Source organism: Pogona vitticeps, chromosome 12 (assembly GCF_051106095.1).
Source record: "Pogona vitticeps strain Pit_001003342236 chromosome 12, PviZW2.1, whole genome shotgun sequence".
In the NCBI taxonomy this organism is placed as follows: Eukaryota; Metazoa; Chordata; class Lepidosauria; order Squamata; family Agamidae; genus Pogona; species Pogona vitticeps.
The window spans coordinates 25,146,904-25,174,660 of record NC_135794.1 but is presented as its reverse complement, the minus strand read 5'-3'; the positions used below and the strand labels follow the sequence as shown (position 1 = coordinate 25,174,660).

General features: G+C 43.0%; 1 long non-coding RNA gene across 1 annotated transcript; it reads left to right on the top strand.

Moving 5' to 3' along the window:
- The first annotated feature begins 3,549 nt into the window (after positions 1-3,549).
- On the top strand, positions 3,550-26,423 carry LOC140702449 (uncharacterized). Its single transcript, XR_013538983.1, has 4 exons — positions 3,550-5,088; positions 8,191-8,298; positions 11,939-12,076; positions 12,874-26,423. It is a non-coding gene; the product is annotated as an uncharacterized LOC140702449 (long non-coding RNA).
- The last annotated feature ends 1,334 nt before the right edge of the window (positions 26,424-27,757 follow it).

Genomic DNA, 27,757 nt, shown 5'->3' with positions numbered 1-27,757 from the left:
CCCCGCCCTCCACCATTGTGCAGCAACCAGAAGATGACATGACTGTAAAATAAAACATCCCCTGAAAATAAACCCTAATGTGTTTTGGGGACAAAAATTAATATAATACCCTGTCTTATTTTGGGGGAAACATGGTACATCATAGTTAACAACAAGATCAGGAAATGTGTCACTACTTTTTTTAAAAAGGAACTTGGAACTAGCTAGGCTATAAGTGGAACATAGAAAACTATACATTATATTCTTATGAGTAGGAGAGGAACAGATATATAGTTATGTCTGTATGTGTATATTTATGCACAGCCTTTGCATGATAACACACACACAAAGATGGGAACACACAAGAGCTGTAGCCAGCCTAAAACTCAGATGTCTGAGTTCTGCCTTATTACCAAAAACCTCCATTTCCATAACCATAGTAAAATATAGGTGTGCTAAAATAAGAAGAATATTACTACTGTCAGGTAGAAAGAGGCAGTTGAAACCATCCTGGAGACAAGGCCTCCATTTTCACCTATTCTTTCCTTTTCTCTAACAAAATGGCAGTTTTGATTAGATCATTTCGGAAGCCACCCAAGCCTTAATCTCGCAACAGTTTAGACACCCAACAATGTAAAAGACAGGTGCTCCACAACAGAGAGGGTTGGTGTGGGAAAAACATAATAGCCAGCTGGTCTGCCGCCTTTCATTTTTTGACCTTTAATTGAAAGATGGTAGATAAGTAGTTCTGGGGAGAAAAGCGAAAGGCTGATTCCCTTTACTCAGTAGCTCCAAGATGAAAAAGCCTCCTAGAAGCTTCACTGTATCTTCTTGATCGCCCTTCTGTCATTTGAAAAAGTTCATATCCAAGTGAAAAGCTAGAAATGCATTGAAAACACCATGATGGGCAGGACATTTTAAGCAAGAGGTGAAAGGCCTTAAGCTGATATATTTGTGCTTCCCGAAGGACATTTCCCTCCCCCTGAAGCCGATGATTTTGACCTGTCTCTTTTGATCTGCCTCATCAGATCAAGAGCCGCTGCTCTCCTTAAAATAATGTCAGTTTGCTTCTTTACATGTAGGGTTGTGGGATTTCCCCCCCCCTTTCCTCTTCTTTAATGCGGGAGACTTCCTCACTCTTGTTTCTTGGAGAGGAATAGCAAAAGTGACAATTCCGCCCCCTCCCCATTCTACACAAGGTGCCAAAAAATAGCAGCTGGTGCCATGCTAGCTTTGTTAAGCCCCCAACTATAACTGAGAAACAGATTGCCACAGCACAGACCGCTGTAGGTCGCTAGAGCGTGGGGTGTCAAGTGAACGATGAGCTCTAGTAATTAATTGTACCTCCACACGCAGTAGGGAAGGGTGATGGTTGTCAACGGCAGCCAATTTCCCCCCAAAAAAACAACTCCAGGGATGGTACAAATTTCTTCTGAAGAAATTCTGAAATCTGTTTGCCTTTTTTTCCCCAAGCTTAGAAAAAGAAACAGAAACTTTCTGGACAAGGATCAAGGTGAAAGAATTGATTTGCCCAAGGTTATTCCAGGGCTCAATGAAGACTTGAGCCCAGATCTTCCAGGTCCCATTTCATCACTCTAACCTCTGCACCACGCTACCTGATTTTGTCGACCATGGAGCTACAAATCTGCTCCTTAACTCCTCTCTCTGCTCAACAACAGACAAATACAAATCTGAGTGGCTGTTTTGAACATGTATACAAAAAGCCCTTGGTTTGCCATGTTTGTTTACAGGCACCAGAAAGCTTTGGTCGACTCTCGTTTCCCAAGGAACATCCCTGTGCGGTATGTAACATCTGCCTGTCAGATTTACAGTACCATGCTTTGTTTTGTTTTTAAACTAAGGGAATATCATGTGGCCAACAGATCAAACCAGCTGTCTATCTGTCCCTTAACGAGTTGGGTTCCAAATTTGGTATTCTGTTCAGGTCAACTGATATACGTACCAGGGATGGGTTCCTGATTTATGCTGCAATAACAGAGCTGAGCAAAATTCTACTTCATCTCTCTAGCTGATAGTTTGTTTGTTTGCCCACCAGCACTTAATGGTGTTATTAACATTTAAATGATCCACAGCTCAGATCTGAAGCCACTGCAACCCGGAAGTGAACCATACGGTGGAAAAAGAAATGCTTTTCTTCTTGCTTCCTTTCCTACCCTTCCCTTCCCTTCTCTTCCATTGTTTAGTCAAAGACCAATTTCTCTGTGCTCCTAGGTTATCCACCGGCATATGTGCTAATTTACATTCTGAAGGTTATCTCTCCACCAAGAAAAGGTTAGGGTGTCTTTTGCATTTCTTTTAAAGAAGCAAGGAAGACGGTTGGAAAAATAGGTGTCATCGGCCTCTGAGAAGAGGGAACGAGACACCATCTCTCCAGGGGAAATCATCCTCTCCCTTGAGACAGGATTGCGTTAGACAAAATGTTGCTCTTGAATCAGGGGCTGGACATATGTACTTTTGCATCCCTCCTGGGCCGTAAGTACACTAGGAAAGTAGCATCTTAACAAGTAATTGCATGTAATGCAATAATGTATACAAATTTACAACCACGAGTTACACAGTGAAATATTTGTAAAAATCAGGCTCCCAGCCTCTGACCCTGGGTGCCTAGAGTAGCGAAGAAGTATCCATATACTGCAAGCCAGCTTTATTTGTGAGCCAAATAAATAAATAAATCCATTTATTATAAATAAATTGTAACAAATCCTGAGCATTGGCAGATCAGAACCCACTTCCTCTGTGATGCATGGAGTGCTGTGCTTAGCCGCAGGTACCAGAGGCCTTCTGTATCCATAGCCATTTGTGACTTATACGTAGCTGCACTTTTCTTACTGAAGGGCCGGGGGGGGGGGGGTTGGCCACAAGCTTTCCTTAGGAAACACACAAACACACACACACACACACACCCTTCCACCTGGCAAGGGTGCTGCTTCCATTGGGGAGCGTGGTCCCAACCTCTCGGCAGGCTTGGCTCCCAAAGAAAGCCGTGCCCGGGGCTTTCCTGCGAGGAGACCTCTCCAAGGACACCCCACCCCAATGGCAAGCTGTGTCTGGGCCCCAAAGAGGGAGGGGTGGGGGCCCCTGAGCAGGGGCTGCCCTCCCTTGGTTTCCATGGCAACCAAGGCCTGCGCAAAGACCCTCCCCCTCCCTCGAGGGTGGGTTTGTTGGGGTGTTTTTTGGAGGGAAATGGCCCCCTGAGGCGAGCCTCCACCTCCACCTTCTCCACAGCCCGCCCGACCGGCCTTTGGGCCTGAACCTCCCACGGTAACTACTTCTTCTTTTGTATGTGTGTGTGTGTGTGTGTGTGTGTATGTGGTAACTTCTTGTGTGTGCATGTGGTAACTTCTTTTGTGTGTGTGTGTGGTAAACTTTGTGTGTGTGTGTGGTAACTTATGTGTGTGTGTGTGTGTGTGTGTGTGTGTGTGTGTGTGTGTGTGTGGTGTAACGTGTGTGTGTGCATGCACGGTAACTTCTTGTGTGTGTGTGGTAACGTGTGTGTGTGTGGTAACGTGTGTGTGGGTGTGTGTGGTAACTTCTTGTGTGTGTGTGGTAACTTCTTGTGTGTGTGTGTGTGTATGTGGTAACTTCTTGTGTGTGTATGTGTGTGTGTGTGTGGTAATTTCGTGTGTGTGTGTGCCTGCGTGTCCCGTCAAGTGGATGCTGTGTGACTCCTACTCGGGTGGGTGCTGCTTTCCACAGGGGACGGTTGTTTTCAAAAAGGGCTTAGAAATCCCCGAGAACACCACAAGCCGCCCGCGATGGCCGGAGCTGCCCGCCTCCCCGAAGGGGTTTTGTGAGGGACCGGGGAGGGGGAGGGGGCAGCAGGGGAAATGTCTTCATTTATTTTATTTTATTGACTTGTTTATTTAAAATTACACAACACGCTCTCTCGCGCGTCCCATTTAGTCCGAGACCAGGCACTCCCTCCCTCCCTGCTCGGGGCGGGTTCCAAGAAAACCACCTCAGGATGCCGCGTAAATCGAGATAAGAGAGACATCGTGTCACTCACGCACGCACTCACTCACACACACACACACACACAAACACACACACACACAAAGGCCTCACGAAACCTCCAGGAAGGGAAGGTCCAGAGCGGGGCAGCCACAGGCCGGCCAAGGGAGCCCTCTTCGCTCCTGAATTCATTGGAGCCTTTTCAAAAAAGAGAAAAAGAAAAAGAAAAAGGTCGGCGCTTCCTCTTTTGGAAACTGGGGCGCAGCTCCGATGTGACTGAATTTATGAGACCTCGGCTGCGACTTCGGGGCGAGAGAGAGAGAGAGAGGATAAAGTGAGAACTAGTTCACAAATATGTTGTGGAAGGAAGGAAGGAAGGAAATGCTTCTCAAATGACTCAGAGCAAGCATTTTATTTGTCTGCTACAGTTATACCCCACCTTTTCTCAGTGACCTAAAAGCATGGCTTTCCCATTCCCCACTTTCATAGCAACCCTGTGAGGTAGGTCAAGAGGAAAGTTTATGACTGGTGCAGGGTCACCCCATAAGCTTCATGGGCAGAGGGGACATTTGAACTCAGGCCTCCCAAGTTAAAGTCCAACTCTTCAACTTCCTACCACACTGGCTGCAAGCAATCTTTTTCTAGGTTTTCTAGCAGCCTGCAAGCTAACTAGGAGGATAAGTGAGGGCAAAATCCCTCTTATGCCTCTGCCCCTTTGCTGGAGGGCTACAAGGCTGATTGCTCTCAAGGGGAAAGGAACCACCAGATTAAATTCACCATCTTAGATGGATCCTTCCCCAGTCCATGCAGCTTCTGTAGGTGAAACAGCTGGTTTCAGAGTCCATCTGGTGCCTCACCCTGAGCAACAAAACATCTTGAGAAGGACATAACACAGGGGGCCGGTTATCATCCTTGCTAAATCAAAGCACTTATAACTTCTTTCTTTTTTTTTTCTTCCGCTAACAGATACACAGACACTTCTCTAGCATCTGTTTCTGACAATTTGAGCCAGTTGCCTTGCAATACAGTAAGTTCAGGATTGGAGGCAGGCAGTAGAAATTAATACTTTGGAAACTAAGTTGTCATCCTTCCACCACCCCCACTAGCACGTTTGACAAGATGCGTCTTGCTTAACTGGTGAGTCGTTCAGTGGATTATACAAAACACAGAGATAAAGAAAACAGGGATTTAGATTTGGATATTGCGAAAGAGGATTACAATTCAATTTGGGACCAGGTTGGGATAATTTCTCTCCATATAAGCAACAATGCGCTTAAGAATTCAGCCTATAACTTGCTTATCAGCTGATAAGTGGCAGTGGATTTTCTTCCTTCCGCTAGATCACAAAGAAGCAATAAATGGCAGCCAAAGGCTTTGCACAAGCTGGAGCTGGTGCTGAATTAATGGAGGGTGCAAAATAATGCATGACTCATTACAAGAAAATTTGGATCTGGCAGGATAGCTGAGGCACACAGTGCAGGCCAGCTCTGCTGGAGACCTACAAGGATTTAGATGGTCAGAACAGCACCTTTCGGCCAGCGCCCTGTGATTTACTTATGTAGCTTTCCTTCACAGATCTTTTTAAAGTCTCCACCTACCTTAACTGGGATAGCCATAATATCTGTGGTTAGCTTTTTTGTGATTATTATTTCAGAACCTTTTATGGCATTTCTAGTAAATGTGAAGGAAAGCTCTGTAGACAGAAGCTTTAAATGCCTTGTTAGAAGGCCTTTGGCCTCAAATCTTTCCATTATGTTTCCCCACTAGTATTGTTCTTTTGCAGCAAATTCCGTTATCCTCTTGATGTACAAATGGAGCCTGAGAACAAATTCCAAAGTTTCTGAAGCAATGCAGCAGAATAAAGAGGTTGCAAAAGGGGATGATGAAGAAGAAGAGGAGATATAGTGAAGTGGATCCATGTTTAGCAAATAAGGACAGAAGCTATGTCCTGTGAGGCAACAGGTGTCTCATAATGCTCCTCCTACCAGCGGATGGATATCAGCACTGGTGTTTTGGCATTTCACGGGGCAGCTCTAAACAAGGAAGCCCAGTTGCACACTGCGGTCTTCAACAGATAAATTATTTCTTGTACATTCCTTTTCCCTTGAACAATCCGGATTTGGTCATTTCCTGATGGAAGTCTCATAGCCTTCTGAATTGTATGGGTTCTGTTATCCTGCAGTCTTTACTCTTTTGCCTTAGTAGTTCTTTGTGGCTTACCCATTCAGTCCAGGAAATTCTTACCTTCCTGGGACAAACCCATAGGCTTTTCACATGCTCCCCCCTTCACACTGTAGATTGTCTTAAAGTCTATGATTCCATGCCATGCAGCGGAACCTAGCATACATAGCACTGTACAATGTGGTTTTTCCAAGCCAATTGTAAGTTTTGTATGTGTGTGTGTTAAGTCCTTAGGAATGGACCTCAACAAATGGGAAACCTTGACATCTGAGCGCTCAGCCTGGAGGCAGGCAGTGCAGCATGGCCTCTCCCAATTTGAAGAGGCACTTATTCAGCAAGTCAAGGCAAAGAGGCAGTCCTAAAACCAGCAAAATCAGGGAGCTGGACAGGGGACAGATTGTATTTGTCTTCAGTGTGGAAGGGATTGTCACTTTCGTATTGGCTTTCTGAGCCACACTAGACACTGTTCCAAGACCTCTATTCAGAGCACGTTACCATAGTCTCTCGAGACTGAAGAATGCCTACTGAACTGTGTTAAATTCTTCACATCTTAAGGAATTTGCTACTGATCCATCTTGATTCTGAGTTTCACTGCACAGCTATGACCCAAGAATCATCAGGCACCTTACCGTTGTCTCTAAATATTCACCTGTGTTGAATACTCTCTGTGTTTGTCCCCATGTGTCAGCCAAATGATAGATAATTAACCTAACAAACCAATTACACTTAAGATCCCAAAGAAGTTGTTTCAACTGGGAATAACTTGTATGCGAACAGAGGTTGTTAGGACCCCCACCTCACCCCTGCTTAAAAGACAGAGGTTTAGGACAGGGTCAGCGTGCATTCCCTCTGTACACACATTTCTTAATTTCATTAACACAAGCATTCAACAAATATATCTCTGACCTGGCCTGTATTACCAGCTTGTCTGAAAGGCAGGATGGGGGCCAATCCATGTATTCATAACACCATCTCCTTTAAGTTTTGCTCTTAGAAAGTGCCTGTCAAATTATATGATAAAACCTTGTGCTTGTGGGATGTCTTACTTAGCGGTAAATGTTGCCTGAAGCAAGTTCTTCACATACACAAGCGCAACTGTGTGTGCGCTTGTTGAAATCAGCAAACTCAGGATGAGCTGCAGAAGGCACTGTTCTGGCATCGTGTTTGCTTTTCAAATCCCATGCCTGAAATTCTGTTCTCGCATTCACAATCTTGTAGACATGATGGGAGAAGGAATGAAAAAAGTGTTTAAGAAAAGGGTGGATTAATGAAGATAAGACAGCCATAGGAATTTTAAATTTTAAGAATCCTCCACTCCCCAAAGGGTATCCTTCATGCTTCCACAGACACTAAATGTGCAAGGTCTGTTTTGGCAGTGGTCCCTAATTCACAAGGGCCTGGCACAGTTTGGGGGGAAATGCCAGAGTATTGTTTCGAAGGCACAGAAGATGAGAAGTACAGTAATAGCATAATCCTAAACAGCCCAAGGCACCCAAGAGCCACCGCAGCTGAATCTAAACCTTTGGAGCTGGATGGGCACATGTCAGAAATGACTTTGTCCTACTCTTGCCATGTCCTGATGTTGGGTCAACGTTGCAGCTGTATTCCTAGCCTGGAGGAGGTTTGGATCTAGCATCACTTCCCTCCTCTCCTTGCCCTGCTCTTCTCCTCCCCTTTCTTTCTTTCTTTATTGGAAGGAGGTTCTTCTGCCAACAGATCATAGCCAGCATAGCAGTTGTGCCAGTAGATCTCTGAGAACCACTATAATTGGTGGGTCTGTATCGTAACAGACAAATTTCTGCCAGTAGAGGAGACTTCTGCTTAACCCAGTCTCCCCAAAAATAGGGCTTTTTTTTTGAGTCAGGGCAACTTTTAAAATCAGCAGGGCTTTGAAAGTATTAAAAATTTTTACCACCCTCCCTCCCTCCCTCCCTCCCTCCCTCCCTTCCTTCCTTCCTTCCTTCAACTCCAAGCAAAGGCAGCTTAACAATAACAATAAACCACTTCTGACTTACAGCAACCCTTCTCAAGGTGAAACACACCTTTCCTCTCTTCCAGAGTTGCTCTGGGACCACCATGACAGCTTGGCGCAAGCCACGCAGGCTGGCTCTTTTCCTGGGAGGCACAGCAGGGAATTGAACTTCTGACCTCCAGCTCTGCAACCAGGTACCCAACTCACTGAGCTCTTTGGACTTACAATACGGTTTAGAACATCATAATTAAAATATTAATTATTAAAAAGGATTGTTCTGTCAGCCATTAAAATGCCTCTTGACTCTCCATTATTTTAGCCCTTTCTGGTGAAAATGAATCTTTTGCTCCACCGTTTTTTAATGGAATCCTAGAAACTACTACAGGTCTGGCTGATTTCCCAGATGATGATTCCCCAGTTGCCTTAAGCACTTGCTAGAGTCTTCCCTGGTTTGGTTTGCATGAGGAGAAAGTGCTGAAAAAGTGCATAATATGCAATGAATTCCTCAAAATAGCAGGAATCCAAAAGAGGGTTTAGCAGCCGCAGCTGGGTGAGAGCCCATGTTGAGTAATACATTTCCTGAGAGAACAGCCTTGCTGATCACAGTCCCATTGTTTGCTTCCTCCTCTCATCTACACTTCCCTCCCCCTCCTTCCCTCCCTTCTTCCCTGCTTTCAAAGAGATGGCTAATTGGATATAATGGGAAACAGGAAGAGCTCTCCACTCCTTCTAGTCCACTTTAGTTTCAACCTGAAATTGGTAGCAGAAAGATCTACCACCAGAGCAAGCACTCACCCGTCACTCCAGTTGACGTGGATTCCTTTCCCCATCATGGCAAAGAGGCTGCCTTCCAAAGCGGCAATGAGGGACTTCTCTTTATACATCCCTCTTTTTCCATTGCATGTGGACCCAAGTTAATGAGGTGTATTCTTCACTGATACAAGCAACTGATAAATAATCCACTCTTGGGAAAGATGATTAAATGCAACAATCTAAGATGGGTTGATTACCGGTAATAAGAGCAATAAGAATGCTTGGCGTGTAAGCCAGACAGAATGAAGCTGCAGCGAATTGCAACCTTCCACACCACATATGTTTGCTCCATTCATCACTGCTGAGGAAGAAACCTTTGTCAGTAAGGCAACGTGCACATTTTAAAAAGAGATGTGAGACTAGTTATCTGAGTGATCCCCATAACCCCCCAAAGAGAAGAGGCTACTTTAAAAGAAAGCCTACAACTGAGTGCTATACATTCATTCCGGCAGTGGCACAAGAGAGGTCCAGATTCTGCCATCCTTCATCAGTTAAGGTTGCCATTTTCACCTGTCTTTCTTTCTCTGGGTTACCCAAGGTTCGGAACCACTGTCCTCACTGAAGTGCTCTCCAGTTAAAGACTACCATACTACGCCTCAAGAGTAAAGCCCTAGAAGCTGAATTCTGGAACAGGGCATATGGAGAGCAAATTCAGCAGGCAAGCACACCTGGTCACTGTCTTCCTTTTTATAGGGGAGTACAGAAACAATCCCCAAATGTTATCGCTAAAGAAACCTCTGTATCTATAAACAGCCTGCAAATTATCATACGCAAAATGTTGTGTAAATCTACTCTCCTTGGTCTTTTTTTTGGAGGGTTGATATATTTGTTGTTTTCTCGCAAGGCATAGATAGCCACCCTAACGCTGGCACTCATTTACTCTCCAGGCACTGAAAAGTGGGCTTGTGTGAACAGAAATCATTTTATTGTTTCGACACCAGAATTCTTTGCTGCTCTCATTACTTCCTTGCCATATTCTTCTTTGAAACAAAACCTAAAAAAACACATCATCTTTAAAGAAGGCTGGAGGGGTTTCATTTGTTTTTGTTTGGTTTGTAGAAGAAGTATTCCCCAGACAAAATCCAAACATTGCAGGATACAGCATTTATTACTTCTTGTCTTGGTTCTTAGAGCAAAGGCAAGGAAAGGACAAAAGTTACAGAGGGAACCTCTAGTTTAAAAAATCACAGCCACAGATGGAGTAATTTGCTAACAAGTTGTAGGCTGATTCAGGGGTGCTTCCCCTCCCCTCAATCAATCGACTTCTAATGATGCTCAAAATGCTGTAATAGATGGAGCATCCCCGCCTTGACCTAAATTGGATCAGATGCCTCACTAATGCGATGTCGGCAAGTCAAATCAGCCCTTAATGCCACCAGGATGAACCTGTAGGGAATATTTGATCGCTAATGCCTTCGTGTGAGTTGGAAGAGAAATCCTATCTTTTGATTTAATAAACCATCTCTATATTTCCCAAAGGTGGTTACATGTTGGAGCAAGATGAGCTAATTAGCAGAATTACTCTTTTTTAAAGGGAGGCTTCAGGACTCACCACTAAATTAGAACATACTAAATGCCACAGTCCTACAAGATCTGACGGTTTTTCGCACACAATCTTTTTGATAATTTTAAGCATCGTGGTGGCCCACATAAGGATTTGGTGTTCTTTGCTAAGGGACTAGTCTTAACTATGTGATTGAATCTCGTAAAACACTAATCACTATTAAAGAACTTAAGAAACCTAAAAAGGCAGATATCCTTAATACATCCTACCAGGCTTGATTCATCTGGGTTTATTTGAGCTATAAACATTCATATTTAAACAAGTAAAATGCTGACCTTTTTAATACTAGATATTTCTGACTGGCACAGGCCTTCTCTAGCACACAGTTCCATCTGTGTTATGATAGCCTCCATTACCGGTGTGCAGATCTGTGTTTTTGGACTACAACTCCCATAATTGTCCTGCAAAAAAAAAAACCCCTGCAAATCAACTCTAGCCTCCATCCATACCAAACTCTCCTTTTTAGAATGGGAGATATTATTTTACAAAGAAAGCAGGTCAGAATGCTGGACTCAAAAGCAACACAAGAACTAGGAGAGTGGAAGTGAGAACATTTGCATGATATGAAGGGACGGGGCTGCCCAACAGCCATGGGGTGGACCCATGGGGAGCCCCCAATCTTTTTCCCACTTTGGTCCTTCCTCTTTAAACCCATCTTGGGCTGCCTTTCAAAGGGAGTATAAATGAAAAATGAGTTTCCCCTCCCCCTTGGGTCATCACCCAAATTAACCACAGTTCTCCCTAAAAGAGCACATGGTGCCACCATGCTACCAATCTCACCAGCTGGAGATGGGAAATGTTGGCTGGAGATTCTAAGATCTATAGTCCATAAAGTAACTCTCCCAAGTTCTGTCGTCAGCTAAGCCAGCAAGGTCCCAATGACATAGAGGGAAACACACACGAGGTTAATCCTGAGAGTCACCTCAAACATGGACCTGATCCTGCTGCATGCATTTTCCTTACATTTACATATTGGTGATCGAGATAGGCCAGCTTCATCGTCTGTTGGTCAGTATGGGATGAACCCCACTCCCTCCTTCCAGAAACCCAAAGATCTGGCTTAAAAGGATATAAAGTCAAATTTTCTTCTACTGATATTTAATACGATACCAAGTGTGGTGCAGTGGATGGAGAGATGGGCTAGGACTCTGGAGACTAGGATAGAGAGATGGGCTAGGACTCTGGAGACTTCCAGCCATGGAAACTCACTGGGAGAGTGGAACTGGTCAAACCATTCCTTAAATATCACACTTACCTTGAAAGTCCTATTAGCATCACTATAAATTGGTTTTCATTTGACACATAACAATATTTTCCTCTCTTTCCACACAAACAAATGGTGTTCTCCTGGATTCTCTCACCTCAAAATGATGGTTGTGACACAAAACTAGTGTTTTTTTTAAAATCTATGCAAGTCGGCAATCATCTTATGGTATTTCCTCTCTTCTGTCTTTCAGGATTGATAAGGTCTTGTGGATATTTTCACATAAATTGCAAGAAGTGACTTATGGATCAAGGCCCTCCAACCAGCAGAAGACCAAGCAGCCTGGACAGACATCACCCCACAATTTGGCTTCCTGGATTTCTCCAGAGCAGTGAGTATTTTGCATATCCACTTCAAAAGACGAGGATCAGCAGGTATGACAAATGGGTCTAACCCTTCAGTTCATCCAGATAATTTATCATGTATACAGTGCTGGTATTTCTCTTGGTCCCAAGACATGCAGAGCAGCAACTGGGGAGCACCTGGTTCTTTAGAGGAAGAACCGTATGTAATGTCCAACCAAGGAAAAGCCATTTTAAAACACACACAAACAAAAGCATCTCCTAAGCATCCTCAAAAGAAAGAACAAAAGAGGTCCCAGGTTTGCATTTTTATAGCAAGACTTTCAGATTTTTCAGCTGAAATGTTTGGATTCAGTTCAAATCAGCAACCTTACTCTCTTTAAAAATCCATTTTGAAAAGATTAATAACTGCAGCAAATGGTTAAAAATATTGACACAACATTTCCTTTAGAGCTGAAAAGCAAACTGTAATGGAAATTATACCTTTGAAGACTAGGATGAATAATCTCCTGAAAGGTACAGAATGATTGTCAAATAATTATGACATGGAAGAAGAACGCCTGAAAGAAGGTTGTGTGTTTCTTCTCCGTGACTTGCAAGAAAAAAACATTTCATAAAAGTCGTCCCTGATTTGTCTGATATACAATTATTGAAATTTTAATAAGGATTGTGCAGAGATTCCAGAGTATTGCATGAAGTCACGAGGAATAATAAGTTTATTGCAGGAGAGTGTGACAGAGATTCATAAAAATGAATGACATTCTATATCATAACATCTCGTCATCTCTTCTGCATGCTAATAGTTCACTTCATCTTTTTTTTTTAGCATAATGAGACAGACTATGTACTCAATATTCAACTCCAAAATGAAGATTATGGGAAATTTGATTTTAATCCTGAAAGTCACATTTAACAGAGAGACAAACAACATTCCGATAAAGTTTCAATTAAAGGCACTTTAAGAGAGCTTTTATCGTGGCAAAGACTAAATATTCTTGGAGGGAGATAGGGGTGTCTCTGTGTGTGAATGTTCCTTAGCGGTATTTTTAGAGCTCATTCTTTCGATAGGGTCTGCCTTGTTTCTTTCAATGTTTCAGTCTTCTAAGTACACTCAGAAAGGGATTGTTTTTCTTAGTCTCAAAACTGCAGTGCTGAGTGCAGTTTTCAAAAGGACAAACAGAACAAGGAGGAAACAATGCTTTTCTCAAATTAGGCCAAGAAGTGTTACAGAATCTGGCGGCGGAGGGGGGGGGTTCTCTTACACCAAAGTCCTTTATTGAGGGCAGTCCTTCAGAATATCCTTAATAACTGTAATCTGGCAGGGTCAAGCCTAGTTATGACAAGAATGGGTAATCACAGGAATCATGCGAGGGAGGCTAAGAAAGGAAGCTCTTCCTTCCACACACTCTTTGTGTGAAGCTCTTCAGAGGTACTGCCAGCTGGACTGGATTCTGGCTCAGGTGAAGGCAGCAACCCATGGTCTTGTGGAACTACCCACCACAAGAGCAGATGTTGGCATCTAACTAGAGCTTAGAGAAACTACTTGTTGGTCTACAAAGCTTCCTCAGTCCTATGCTGGCTAGATGTAAACAAGGGAAGTTTGGTTTTTGCTTTTATTTTCATTGTTTTACTTTTTTCACCTGGTTTTAATTGTTTTCTTAGAGGTATGGATGCTGAGCTGAATTCCTCTTAGTGAGTTAGAAATATTTCAAACCTGGAAAAAGGAAACCCATTGGCCTGCCAATGCAAGAGAAAGTTCCTTTCTTGCATTTTTCTTAAACATATCCCGCAGCAAGAGAGGAATGAGAGGGGAAAAAAACTTCTCCTTTTTCCCAGTAATTCCGTCTTAATCGCTTACACCTCTGTTTTACCCCCTTAATCAATAACAGAATTAGTATCTGAAATAAGTTAAGTGGCTGTTAATCACAGAAAAACATTGCACAAACAAGACCTATCGTACACTGGCTGTCGCGTATATACACTTGGAAATCTAATTAGATAGAATCGGAAAGGTCTAGAACGCAGCATGGAAGATTATAGGATCACCAAGCTTATTAACCATTCATGATTGCCAGAGGAATAATGACTTATTGTGCTAAAATTAACAACAATGTGAAGATTTTTTCCCCTGCCTTATCGAAAAGCCTGGCTTTGAACATGTTCCACACTTTCCTAGTCTTGTTAATCTTTCTCCTCATGCAAGGTCACTTTCCAATTCATTAGAACAAGGTTGCAATTACTTTTTTATAATTAAAAAGACCAAATTAGTCTGACTAGACCCAGCTCATCTTCGTCGGATCTCTGCCCTTCCACTTACTTAAAGTGGCAATTCAGGAGAAAGCCGTACCATCAGCTGCATCTTAATGCACTTCCCTTTTCGCTGTTCCTTTCCACAATCCTGCAACCTGTTACAAATGGGGGTCCTGTGTTTTTAGCTTAAGTGCTTGTACATGATGATCTGCAACTGAGTGAGTGAAATAGCAACGAATTTGGAGATCCAGTGATGCAAAAAAAAATGCTCTCTGCTTAATGTTCACTCTATAAGAATCTCTGCTCAGCAGCATTCAGGGCCAACACTGGTGATCAGAGGAGTGGCTTCTTCTGATCTTGCAGAAGCAAAACAAGAGAAGGCTGAGAGAATGTGGGAATTCTTCTGAGCCCTCTCATAGAAGCAGCCACAAAAATAATCAAGATAAATGGAGACAGAGTCTGAGTAAAACATAGGCCACCAAAATCTGGAGGGGTGGAATGCAGGCCACTGGTTGAAACCCTGTTGCTCAGCTGCATTTGTATAATGGTGATGTTATTGTCATCGGTGACAAATCACCACTGATTCAAGGGGATTTGGGGGCGCCCATGACTCATACACAATGCAATGAAGTCACGTGCATCCCAATATTGCCAAAGGAAGCCTTTAATCTGTGGCAGTTTACTGATGCCAATGCCCACACCCTCACCATGGTGCAAGCTTGGATGTACAGCAGGATCCATCAAAAGGTACCCTGGTGCCAGCTGGGACATGGTGTGTGCAGGTGCCCAGGCTTCAAAGCCAGCCAGCAGACAATTATCAAACTGTCTCATCCTCTAAAGGTCCCCACCTGGAGATTCACAGAAGCAAAGCTGTGCTCTGAGACTTCAGTCAGCAAATCTAGTCTTATTTGTAATTATATCTGTCAGCTGCTCAGGAGGATGCAAAAACAGTGCGGAAAAGGTGGATTTGGACAATTTGAAAGCATCATGTGCAGGGAACACGGAGCCCTCTGAACTATGTCACTGAGCAGATCTGGTCATTTCTTGGCTAAGCTGCCTGTGGTGATGGGATTTGCAGTGGCGCAGGACCTGGAAGGTGGTGCATCTCCCACTACCCCTCTTAGGGAAGTTGCCTGCTGTGAAACCTGTCATATTGTTTCTTCCTTTTCCTGTTAATTAAACAGAGTTGGCTTTGCTCCTATTATGGCTCATCAGGCCTTATCTCTTCTTCAGGGATATTAATACTAGTGTTGCTCATCTTGTTTATCTGCTTTCTCTTATTGTTTATCTCCCACCATTTATTTGTGGAATTGTTATTGCGAAGCTTTGAGACACCATCTGAAATGCCATCTGAAGCCCTCCAGTTTCCCCCACCCACCCACTCTTCCAAAGTTTGCATTTTTACTCTCTTCCCTTGGGTAACATAATTCATTCTCCTTGTTTGGAGCATCATTGGTATGCAGAAAATACTTCCATATACTTTCCAGTCTCTACAGATGGTATAAAGTGGCTGATCTTTTGCATAATTTTCTGTGTAATATTCAGCCTTTGACGTCTTGAAATTCTCTTCAAATGAGCAGGTAGAATATAATCAAGCCACTATTGAAATCATGGTTTCTTATTCCAAGTCTTCTAGGCAGATCGTTCACCCTTGAAATAGTGGGTTTAAGCTTCTAAAACAAAATTAACTATTTTGGGCTCAGTTTATTTCTATGGGAATTCCAGCAATGTGGCCAATGCAGAATGAGCTGAGCCTTTGGCATGAATACTTAATTAATTTTTAAAAATCCTAATTGTGCTGCAGTATCCATAAGTATTTACTGTTCTATAGGAAACATGAAACTGGTGAAAAGTGTCATTTTTTGCCACATGTGACTGCCCTCGTCATAGATGATCAGACTACTGAGTGCCCTGGCTGTCTTATTTTTACTGCTGTTTAATGGTACAGTAGTCCAGTAGCACAACCTGCTTTCTCCATTTAAACAAATGGCAGAAGACACCAGTTTTGTATATTCTGTTCACCAGGTAATGTGCTGTTCTGGTGCTTCTAGCATTTTCCCAGCCAAGGCTGTAACATTTAAATCATATTTAAAATTCTGGGAGACAGTTGCTTCTAGGTTGGAAATGTGTGGAATGATTTATGAGTGACCACTTCTGGGGACAAAGGGTGGTATTATAGTTCATTAATTTAATACTTGACATCTTTCTGCAGATCTGGGTGTGGGTGGGTCTGGCTGCTCCTTCTTCATCACCTCCAGATCCATGAAAAGCCCATGCCTCATGAGCAAACCTTTTCTTCGATCTTGACATTCTCTACTGTTTATATGAATACAGCTTTACAGTATATCCCATGTCAAGAGGAGAGTTATGGTTTGGTGGCGAAAAGCATGTGATCTGAAGCATGCAATGCTTCCTAAATTCCATTCCTGGCTTCTCCAGACAGCTCTCCAGATAACTCCTGCCTGTGTGAGGCTTGATAATATTGTGCAAAATGGTCCAACACTCTGATATGATATAAGGTACCGTCCTCTATTCTGCTGTGTGTGTAACATTTGCATCCCTCCTTTCCAATAAAACTAGTGCTCCAGGCAGCTGACAATAACAAGATACAGATAAAGGGCAGAACTCTGATTAAAGCATGAGAACAAATCATTTAAAGACACATCAATCAAATAAAAAGTGCCTGCCATTTAAAGCCAGCTTTGGTGAACATCAACTAAAAATCCAACAGCCAGCCTGTCTGAATAAAGATGTCCCTTTACTCAGCACATCAGCACAATAGGTTGGGTCTGGGGACAAATATGTTCTCCCAAGACCAGCTGTTGGACACATCCCCTCCCAAAAAATGGTGTGTGTGTGTTTCACCTTATAAGGAGAATGATGGGATTACTAGTATAAGTTCTGTGAGGTACAGCAGTTCATTGTCCAATAAAAGCACGAAAGGAAGAATTTAGCCATAGAAAAAAGGGCCTGGTCTCAGACTGGGGTTTGGGCCTTTCCAAGCCCAACTTGGCAGGATGTGTTAAGCCTTCAGCCTCTTTTAATCTTACGCACACTCTTTAACCCAGTTGTCTGCTGAGCAACAGCAGGATTTTCATGATACAAAATAGAGTATTGTTATTTGTCACATTGGCATAAAGGGTGGATTTACTTGATTTACTTAAGTTTTGCTGCTGTTCTTTGGACCTTTGTCAACTGTCTCTTTGGGGCTTCAAACATTCAATCTCTGATTTTCACCAGTGCACCAGATTTCAGAAACTCTTATTATCTTTAGCAGAGTCCCCTTGGGAGATGGGGTGGAGGCATGGTGTATAAAATTCAGCTTTCCTCAACCATTTTCTTCCAGAAACAACAGACGACCAATCCCATAATCCCCAGCCAACATAGTCTTAACCACCACCACCCTTGCTGATTCAGCTCTGTGTTAACTCAGCCCTCTTTTGTTTCACTTCCACAATCAGTTTGGTGTGCACGAACTTCAGGTTGTCATTTTGAGATGCTCATTCTGTGTCTGAGCATGTAAAGCACCTATTACTGAGCAAATGTTAATCAGACTTGGAAATACGTGTAGTTAACTTGTACTGGGTCTGTGCTTAGTATAGAAAAAGTCAGAAAATCTTTATGGAAGTAACATGATATTGAGATTGGGACCAGGGGTTAACAGAGGGGGGGGGAGAGAGATGTCTGAAAATGAAATAGGATGTTTAAAAATCAGAACATTGGTCCTGAAACCTCTGAAGGTATATTTGTGGATCTTTACTGCTTTGTATGGGGGATTTGGCAGGGGGGAGTTTTCATCCCCAGTGAAACCCTGTAGTGCCCAAGTCTTATGAGGGAGCTCAGATCTCTTGAGAAGGATGAAAATGTTTCCATTTCGTCTCAGCATTTCAAGACAGTGAGATTTGAGGGAAATCTCAGAAGCAGTGAGGTTCTTTCCAATCTATATGAGAGAGAGAAGGTGAGCAGCAAGCACCAGGATGCCAGAATGAAGCCCCAGGAGCCAGCACTGGCAACTCCTATTTGGGCTCAGACCTTGGTGGCTGCCTGAAAATACCTTTCCCTGTCAACCTGAGTCTCCTAAAGCTTCTCTGACTGACCAGTGCTAATCCTCCTTGAGGAAAGCAATCTGGTTTATTGTAAATTCCGATTGTCTTGATGGTTTGGAACCCCAACCTGACCCCAACCAAACTGTCCATGTCCATGACATCACTCTGGGTGTAGGGTCGCTTGACATAACATTTGTCTTGTGCTGATACCATCCTTGTCAAACACATCCCTGAAAATCAAATCAAAAGCACAGGTAAGTCTTTTGATGCATCAGCACACACAACCCTCCCGCTCCAGCCTGTAAAGTGAAAACATTGCTTGTATCCCATTTAGTCCAAAGTAAAATACTGCAATGTCTGATTGATGGAGACTTGATCTGTATTTCCACTCCTCTTGACTGTTTCTGTTCCTCCTCCTCTGTGAGGGAGCTTCAGGCTCCCACCCTTCGGCACTATCATTAAGCTTAGAATGCATCAGGTACTGAAAATAGCTTTGCAGATCAAATTCCTGCCTTTGCCTTACCAGCCCACTGGAAAAAGAGCCTAATTGGCCCACGGTGATAATAGGGTTGACTCTAAAGTACTGATACCAATTTACAAAGCTTTACATGTCTTGGTTCTGTCTTCTGGAAAGACTTAATCAAGGGGCTTTGTTCAGCTTCTAAATGGCCTTTATCTGTTCTGTGTACCTAATAGATCATATCCATTTACTTCACTAGCTATGAAACACAATGCCTTTATGTTTTACACAACAAAACACAGTCTATTTTTAAACTGAAATCCACCTCCTTCTTCCCTTCTCCCCAACATTTGCCTTATTTAGCTTTTGAAATATTTATTTTACCACATTATATATTCTTTGTGTGTTTGTTGCCCTGTGGCATTAGTATAAAATGTATAACTGGGGTAAAAACAGCACTGGAGGTGGGAGTAGGGAAGTCTTTTATAATTTTTTTAAAGAGTGACATAACAGGGTTCAGTTTTTGCCTGCTCAGTGAGAAAGGGGTCTGGGGAAAATCTTGACTTGCCTCTTTCTAAAGAAAGAATAATATTGCATGGGAAGAGCACAAGGAAAATGCTTGATGTAAGCAAAGCAAAGCACCAGAGACCCGTGGCTTATGTCAGGGATTGGAAGCACTTGGCCCTCCAGCTACTTTGGCCCACAGCTCCCAAGAGCTCCCCCCAGCATGGCCAATGATAAGAGACTGAGAGAGTTGGACTCTAAATGTTCATTTCCCAGTATCTCTGCCTTCATAGATGAGGGTCTTGCTCAGATAAGCTGTCCTGTCCACAAGACTGAGACATCGTTCTCCTTTACCGTCTTCCCCATACAACCTCAACACACCTGATGCTGGGCCCCAGACAGATACACAGATTTTGTCTCACAAATCCACCTGTGCCTACTGAGGTTGCCACACAGTTTTTGTTTGTCACTAGAAGGAAAAGACCGCATACGGTTTATGCCTCATTTCCCAGATGTATGCTTCTCATCTAGCACGACGCAGGGAATGTTGAAGAGGGAACTGCAGGTGTGGACACAGCTGTGAGAGACAATTGCTATGACTTTGGCAAGGCTTAAAAATACTCATTGAACTGTGCAGGAGGAGAATTTGTCATGAGAAGGATTGCATCCTAAGGTTCCAGCTCATTGAATCTCTTCCTCCCATATGTCTCAACATCTGGAATAGGAGAAACGCCTACATGTACTGTATCTGCAGCCATGTTGATGGATATCACTGTTGCACGGTCTCTCCTGCAAGCGGATACTCTGGTGGTGGTTTTTTGTTTCTTTCATTTCCCAGATGAAGTGCTCCAGGGACATAGCCAAGGGCTAGTACAGACAGAATGAGCTGGAGCTGGGAATAATGCCTCATCTGTCAAGGAAGCGAGTTACATTGGTGTCTTCATAAGGACAGAAGCTGCCAACTGTTCATACCCAGAAGAAACAAAATGTTGAAAGCATAGCATATTTCACCAGTAGTATAACATGATCCTGTGGGAGAAAGAAGAATTAAAATTTAGACTGTTTCCATTGGTATCGTTGGTGACTTTCCAGATTCATTGAATTTATACAAGAATGAGAACTTTTGAGAATGTTGGACGTTTCTTGAGAATGTTTAGTGTTTCACCCACGGCATTAAAAAACAAACCAATAATCATGGCAATAGGCAGGAACTCTTAAGTATCTAAATGGTCTCCCCCCCCCCCGCCCGCCTTCCTCATTTCCGCAGCTCCATCAAAGCTGGCTAACTGTGGCAGTTAATTTCTATTCTTCATCTGTGATAATAAAATGCACAGTCATGGATTTATTCTTGATGAGATTTTAAATAAATCCGTGCACGTTGATGGATTCAGATTAACATAATTTGCAGTGTTCTGAACAGTTGCATGTTAAATGACTCCTCTGGCATGCAGTCATTTACATATTGGTGATACGATTTTGGAAACGATGTAAAAGGGCATTAGGACTTTCTCTTGAGCTGAAAAGATGTAAAAATTGCTGTGTAGATTGGTTTCCTTTTGCAATTAGTCCCTTGCTTGTGGATGGGAATGGAGAGAACATCAGAAGGGATTTTCCCGAGAATGTTTTGAGACTCCACATGGGAAACAAACTGAAGAAAGTAGGAAAAACCACTGGGCTAGTCAGGTATAATCTAAACCAAATCCCTTATGAATACACAGTGGAAGAACAGATTTGGTGGACAGCGTGCCTGAAGAACTATGGATGGAGGCTCGTAACATTGTACAGGAGGCAGCAACAAAAACCACCCCAAAGAAAAGAAAATGCAAGAAAGTAAAGTGGCTGTCCAACAAGGCCTTACAAATAGCAGTAAAGAGAAGGGAAACAAAATGCAAGGGAGATAGGAAAAGTTAGAGAAAATGGAATGCAGACTTCCAAAGAATAGCAAGGAGAGACAAGAGGGCCTTCTTAAATGAACAGTGCAAAGAAATAGAGGAAAATAATAAAAAAGGAAAAACTAGAGATCTGTTCAAGAAAATTGGAGATATTAAAGGAACATTTTGTGCAAAGATGGACATGATAAAGGACAAAAATGGTAGGGACTTCGCAGAAGCAGGAGTCATCAAGAAGAGGTGGCAAGAATACACAGAGGAATTATACCAGAAAGATATGGATATCCCGGACAACCCAGATAGTGTGGTTGCTGACCTTGAGCCAGACATCCTGGAGAGTGAAGTCAAATGGACTTTAGAAAGCATGACTAACAACAAGGTCAGTGGAGGTGATGGCATTCCAGCTGAACTGTTTAAAATCTTAAAAGATGATGCTGTTAAGGTGCTGCACTCAATATGCCAGCAAGTTTGGAAAACCCAGCAGCGGCCAGAGGATTGGAAAAGATCAGTCTACATCCCAATCCCAAAGAAGGGAAGTGCCAAAGAATGCCCCAACTACTGTACAATTGCACTCATTTAACATGCTAGCAAGGTTATGTTCAAAATCCTGCAAGGTAAGCTTCAGCAGTATGTGGTCCGAGAATTCCCAGAAGTACTAGCTGGATTTTGAAGGCGCACAGGAACTAGAGACCAAATTGCTAACATGCACTGGATTATGGAGAAAGCCGGCGAGTTCCAGAAAAACTCTACTTCTGCTTCATTGACTATGCAAAAGCCTTTGACTGTGTAGACCACAGCAAACTATGGCAAGTTCTTAAAGAAATGGGAGTGCCTGATCACCTTATCTGTCTCCTGAATACTCTATATGTGGGACAGGAAGCAATGGTTAGAACTGAATATGGAACAACTGAAGGGTTGAAAATTGGAAAGGAGTACAACAAGGCTTTATATTCTCTCCCTGGTTATTTAACTTATATGCAGAATACATCATGCGAAAGGCTGGACTGGAGGAATCCCAAACCAGAATTAAGATTGCCGGAAGAAATACCAGTAACCTCAGATATGCAGACAATACCACTCTGATGGCAGAAAGTGAGGAGGAATTAAAGAACCTCATAATGAGGGTGAAAGATGAGAGCACAAAAAATGGTCTGAAGCTCAACATAAAAAAAAAACTAAGATCATGACCACTGGTCCCATCACCTGCTGGCAAATAGAAGGGGAAGATATGGAGGTAGTGACAGATTTTACTTTTCTGAGCTCCATGATCACTGCAGATAGCGACAGGAGCCACGAAATTAAAAGATGCCTGCTTCTTGGGAGGAAAGTGATGACAAACCTCAACAGCATCTTAAAAAGCAGAGGTATCACCTTGCCGACAAAAGTACACATAGTCAAAGCTATGGTTTTTCCAGTAGTGATGTATGGAAGTGAGAGCTGGACCATAAAGAAGGCTGGCCGCCGAAGAATTGATGCTTTTGAATTGTGGTGCTGGAAGAGGCTCTTGAGAGTCACCTGGACTGCAAGGAGATCAAACCTATCCATTCTGAAGGATATCAACCCTGAGTGTTCACTGGAAGGACAGATCCTGAAGTTGAGGCTCCAATACTTTGACCATCTCATGAGAAGAGAAGTCTCCCTGGATAAGACCCTGATGTTGGGAAAGTGTGAATGCAAGAGGACAAGGGGATGACAGAGGATGAGATAGTTGGACAGTGTCATTGAAGCAACCAACATGAATTTGACGCAACTCTGGGAGGCAGTGGAAGACAGGAGGGCCTGGCGTGCTCTGGTCCATGGGGTAATGAAGAGTCAGACACAACTTAACGACTTAACAAGGAATGGGAAACAAAAAGCAAGTACATCTGTAAAATCCCACTAGCAGATGTTTTGTTCTATGTCCTTCCATCTGGACTAATTGCAGAATGCATCTTCCACTTTTCCAAATGATGTGATTTAAACTTCATGGCTTAAATACCAAAATGTAGCTTCAAGTGATGGAAGGCAGTCCGAGCATCTATAGAAAACAACAGCTTCTACTGTTCTGTGTATATACAGTTGCTCATTGGCAGTGCTCACAAGAGCTATCCAACTTGTTGAACTTATTTTGGGCAGAGTCTCAGCACCATGGAGAGCTCCTGGAAACGTCAGGATAGATGCATCTGCCCGTACAAAGTAAGAGTCTCCGTGCTCTATTATTGGATCAAAGGCCTGTCTAGTATTCAGTTGCATTTCTGACTTCTCCAATAAGACACTCTAGAAGGCTCACAAACAGAACATGGATTCTTTAGCAACCTTCCTTTCATGTTTCCCAGGAATTCATATCAAGAGGCACTCCAGAGGGATTAGATGGTTATCAAGATACAAGTCTGTTGACAGCCTTACTCTCCCTGCTTTGGGTGGTCCCTGTGAAACTTGATGGTCACCCATTTTCAGTCATAGCAAATGCCGTTGTTTAACTATTGCTGTATGAATAAGCCTTCCTTTCATTTGCTCTTCCTTTCTTCTTTGTTATTCCTTTTTGACAATGTGTAGTGATCAGTATTTTGTCGAGAAAGTTAAGTTTAATTTTTTGAAAGCACTGCTGAGCATTGCACAGACAAATCTCTGTAGCTTTCTCTCTCTCTCTGTCTCCCTCTCTCTCTCTTGCCCCCTCCCTTTCTCTCTCTTTCAAGCTAATTACAAGAAACAATTCAAAGGGTGCACTGGTAGCTGATGAAATGCTATATCAGAAAGGCTAGTTAGAAGGCCCTTCACATCTTGTGATACGCAACTCCCTTTGAATAATGCCAGCAGTGTAACCAGTTAATTATGCATTTCTATAACTAAAAGAGTCATGTAATTTTAAAGGTGTCTCTCTCCCCCCACCCCTCCGCCGCTCTCCAGGATAGTCATAAATGGGGATGATAGACTGCATTATGCAATGCCATGGCAAAGAACAGAGATGACTTGTCACCATTCAAAGTGGGTACTGACTACTTAGGACTTATAATAGCAGTGTCACATTTGTCATCCAAGAAATGGGGAGCCTTAAATGCAGGGAGAAGCTATTAGTGTCAAAAATGGGTTTTTATTTCCCCTCCCCATTTTTAAAGTGCCACCGGGTGTTATAGCTGATGCTGATGCTTTACATGAAAATGTCCCAGTGCTGACAATGGAAAAGGGGGAGGGGCTGCCTTTGTTTCGAATCACTGGAAAACAATCGCCGATGGTAAAGGACTCCTGGGTGCTGCCATTTTGTCAAGCAGAGGTTTAAATTTACCATAGGGGAGCTAAGAGAATTGAAACCTGTGTTTGGGGCTGTGGAGGTGCAGGAGGACCTGTTCTGAATGGTGTGGTCCAAAGAATAACAGTGACCTTAGAACTGTGGGGCTGGAAGGGACCCTACGGATCATCAAGTCCAGCCCCTGTCAAGGAGGCACTGTGGGGAATCGAACTCCCAATCCCTGGCCCCACAGCCTAAACCATTGAGCTAACCAGATCATGTTGCAGGCATGGTCCAGGACATACTGTCAACAGGCCCTTTATCCTTTGGTTTACATGCAGAATCTTAGCTAAAGTAAGCTAACCTCTGAATACGGTGCTCCTGCTGTATGTAATATGATAATAGGATCTGCTCATATATTTGTTCTGCAAATCATCTGAGAATACCCATGCACGCGCACAAACGAGCAATGCAAAAATGTCATAATGTTACACATACTTACCTCCAAATACATTGTCCATAGGAGATTTTAGGCCTCAAGCATTTCAAAGATGAATTCCTAGAAACCCCAGTCAGCATGACAAATGTTGAGGGACTATAGGTGTTAGGGTCCAAAATGCAGGGAATAGATCATCTCTACTCCATAGCCAGTGTCTGTGCACAACAGACAAAATGCCAGTGGGAGAAGAAGCTCAAGTGCTTAATGTGAACATCTGAAAAGCAGCAGAGAACAAACAGGGCCATTGCCCAGAACACCTAAACATCAACATTAGAGATAAGGTGCAGCTAATATGGACTGTCAGGGTTATGTGATGACTGAAATGTTGGTTGTGTGGACTGGGGAATGCTTGGTTTAAGCCCAGTTTTCAGCACAAAGTTCACCAATCAAAGATTGGGATATAAATATATTAAATGAAAACAAATGATAAAATAAAATGCACTTCGGCAAAATAGCTTCATTTGTTGTTTACACGTTGTACCATGTGATTGGAACATTCTGTGTTCGAATGCTGGAAATATTCTTAGGTGTTCTGATTGTGGGTGGATTTTCTATCCTCTTGTCTTTTTGAAGTCACAAAGAACACACCTGTTTGGGAATGAATTTGGAACTGCAGAGAACGATCCGTCCTAATTAATGAATAAGTTCCAGTATTCTTATTTAAGCCAAATCAGCCATACTTGAAAACCAAACTTAGAATGTAAACGATGCAATCAAGTTTTGATTCATTCTGCTCTGCTACCTAGAGGAGCACAATTCAATTTGAATGAAAAAATTGTTCTCATATTTGCATATGGCAGAGATTCTGGGTAAGCTGTAGCATAAGCAGTGCCCAATTTTAGAAAATGAGGGTTATTCTGTTTCAAAGTTTTCTTGTTCATCATGCTTTTCAAACTTAATCGCTGCTATTGCAGTCTTCTTCTGCTCTTTCCCCAGCTTTGAACCTCATCTGTTATTTAGGACAAGCTGCTGTGACTGGCTCATGTTTATGTGTATGGTTTGGACTGGATTTTGCCCAATTATGGGCTGTGTCTGGGTGTGGTCCACACAGTTGTTGGCCATCTGCTGCTCAAGTGAACAATCCGACACAAACGGTTGGACTAAGGCTAAGGAAATTTAGTCTTGAACCTCTCATGGATCCATGCAGTTCCTTAATGGGCTTTCAGACAGTCATTTTTTTCCCAGCCTAACCTACCTTACAAGGCTGGTGTATGGCTTTTGAAAACGGCACCAGGCTGGGCTATTTCAGGTGAGGGGGCAGGAGGACACAATAAATGCAATAAATACAGAACACCTTGATGGGGAAGGGATAGACTTTACAAAGGTTGTTAGATTCCAACTTTTATAATCCTCAGTCAGCATGGCAAATAGTTAAGGATGATGGAAGTTGTAGTCCAATACAGACTCCTTATCCCTGAACCATGGTGGGTTTTTTTGGGGTTTAATTTTTCTTTCTTTCTTTCAAGGCCACTGAAGGCAAGAGTATATTAGGGGGGGTGGGAAGAGAGCCAGAGGAAATAAAATTAGAGCCAATGTAGTGCATAAATAAGGAGTGGATTTGTGTTTACATGCCTGCCCTTATGCAGACTTTATGCCCTCACGTGGGCCTAAATATGGAAGGAAAATAACGGTGGAGTGTGGAGGGCCAATAACACCGTCTGTGGCTATACTGGATAGGCTCCTTGTCATCACAGAGACCAAGCAGAGGAATCAGTGGCCTTTTGAACCTGAGGCCCTATCATGATCACCACCGCAACTGCATCCCCTAAAACAGACCCTCCAGGGGGGCAGAATTTTACCCCAGGGGCTTTACATGCCACTGAGGCTCAGGAGATGATGGGATGTTTTGCTGCAGGGCAAATGAGTCCCACTTAAGAATCACCTTTCATTCACCAGGAAAAATGCTGAAAGAGACTTAGAAATTTTAAAACCCTTTCCCAACATAGAACCCTCCTTATATTTTGCACCAGAACTGCCATCAGCTACAGCTGGCATGAATCAAGGGTTATTGGAGTTTTTCTCAAGATCTTGTAAATGGCACCAAGTTGCTAAAAGGTTGCCTAGAAAGTAATTTGTTCCCTAGGAACTGTCCAGGGTCCTGAAAGACCTCATTCTAGAGGTAACCCTTGTCCCCTGACTCTCATGCAACATCTGTGAGGTTGTTACTCAAAGCTTGTCGACCCCTTTTTATCTTTTTTTGTGCTGCTCCTGTCTCGCTTCCTCCAGACACTGCTATTCTTTCATCTTCTCTCCTCAGATACAGTGTAAGATATGGTCTCGTCAAAAGCAGGGAATTACAATTCAGGCACCGTCTGGTCACCCTCAGTGCATGGAATGAAAGAGGAATACCATTCTGTCATTCACCCAAAGTGGCAAAATGTCTTTGGTTAGCTATGGCATCTGGAAAGGTGCAACACAAAACTGGCCATCCCCACTTTTAGGTGCATGCCTTTCATTTACTGCTTCCAGTGGGAACTTGGAATTTGATTCCATGGAACGTTTTCGTGATCAGCCATTTCTTTCCCCTTCTCATCCCTCCATCTGAAATGAATCATGGCCTTTCTACAGAAAGCCTATTTATTCATTCAAGTACACCATTTCACTGCCTTATTCAGCTGTCAACATAAAGGTTTAGTCTGGAGCTCCAGAGCTTCTGTGGCAATTTGGTGATGTGCTATCAAGGTTTTCACAAAAAATCCTTCTGAGCTTTGCTATTACTCAGCTGCTGTAGGTGATCAGCCTTCTTCCCTCAAATAAGCACAGCTTGGTTATTCAGTTATTGGTAGAAATCCAGGCAGACATCTTTCATCAAGGTAGCACCTTCTATCTTGTGGAAATTACATTTCCTCTGCAGTCA